Genomic DNA, 1632 nt, shown 5'->3' with positions numbered 1-1632 from the left:
GTAAGGAGGGGTATACATAAAAACAAGTACAATAATCTTAAACAATACAAGTCATAACTGGTACAGGAGGAGAGAGGACCCTGCCCGAGAGGGCTCACAATCTTCAAGGGATGGGTGATAATACAGTAGGCGAGGGTAGAGCTGGTCGTGCAGCGGTTTGGTCGATCGGTGGTTACTGCAGGTTATAGGCTTGTCGGAAGAGGTGGGTCTTCAGGCTCTTTTTGAAGGTTTCGATGGTAGGTGAGAGTCTGATATGTTGTGGTAGAGAGTTCCAGAGTAGGGGTGATGCGCGAGAGAAATCTTGTATGCGATTGTGGGAAGAGGAGATAAGAGGGGAGTAGAGAAGGAGATCTTGTGAGGATCGAAGGTTGCGTGCAGGAAAGTACCGGGAGACGAGGTCACAGATGTATGGAGGAGACAAGTTGTGGATGGCTTTGTATGTCATGGTTAGGGTTTTGTAATGGAGTCTCTGGGCAATTGGGAGCCAGTGAAGGGATTGACAGAGGGGAGAAGCTGGGGAATAGCGGGGGGACAGGTGGATTAGTCGGGCAGCAGAGTTTAGAATAGATTGGAGGGGTGCGAGAGTGTTTGAGGGGAGGCCGCAGAGCATGAGGTTGCAGTAGTCAAGGCGAGAGATGATGAGGGCATGGACTAGGGTTTTTGCAGATTCTTGGGTGAGGAATGAACGGATGCGTGAAATATTTTTGAGTTGAAGTCGGCAGGAAGTGGAAAGGGTTTGGATATGTGGTTTGAAGGAGAGATCAGCATCAAGGATTACTCCGAGGCAGCGAGCTTGTGGGACTGGGGAGAGTGGGCAGTCATTTACTGTAATTGATAGGTTCGTAGGGGGGGCCACGTGAGATGGGGGAAAGATGATGAATTCTGTTTTGTCCATGTTGAGTTTCAGATATCTAGTGGAGAAGAAGGATGAAATAGTGGACAGACATTGAGGGATTCTGGTTAGTAGGGAGGTGATATCTGGTCCAGAGATGTAGATCTGTGTGTCATCAGCATAAAGATGATACTGAAAGCCATGAGATTCTATGAGCTGTCCCTGGCCAAAGGTGTAAATAGAGAACAGCAGGGGCCCTAGGACTGAACCTTGTGGGACTCCGACAGATAGGGGGCGAGGTGAGGAGGTGGTGTGTGAGTGGGAGACGCTGAATGTCCGGTCTGTTAGGTATGATGAGATCCAGGAGAGGGCCAAGTCTGTGATGCCGAGGGATGAGAGGGTCTGTAATAATAGGGAATGGTCCACTGTGTCAAAGGCAGCCGACAGGTCCAGGAGGAGGAGGACAGAGTAGTGTCGCTTGCTCTTGGCAGTTAAGAGGTCATTGGTGACCTTAGTAAGGGCAGTTTCAGTGGAGTGGTGTGACCGGAAGCCAGATTGTAAGCGGTCGAAGAGGGAGCAAGAAGAGAGATGGGAGGACAGTTCAAGGTAGACGTGTTGTTCCAGTAGCTTGGAGGCGTATGGGAGAAGTGATATAGGGCGATAGCTAGATACAGAGGATGGGTCAAGAGAGGGCTTTTTGAGGATAGGTGTGATGGAGGCATGTTTAAAGCTTGAGGGGAAAACACCAGTTGTTAGTGATAGGTTGAAGAGATGGGTTAGGGTTGGGATGAAGACTGGTG

The sequence above is a fragment of the Dendrobates tinctorius genome, unplaced genomic scaffold (genome assembly GCF_039654945.1).
Source record: "Dendrobates tinctorius isolate UK_male_01 unplaced genomic scaffold, ASM3965494v1 ptg000372l, whole genome shotgun sequence".
Classification (NCBI taxonomy): Eukaryota; Metazoa; Chordata; class Amphibia; order Anura; family Dendrobatidae; genus Dendrobates; species Dendrobates tinctorius.
Note: the sequence above shows the minus strand (reverse complement) of the source record.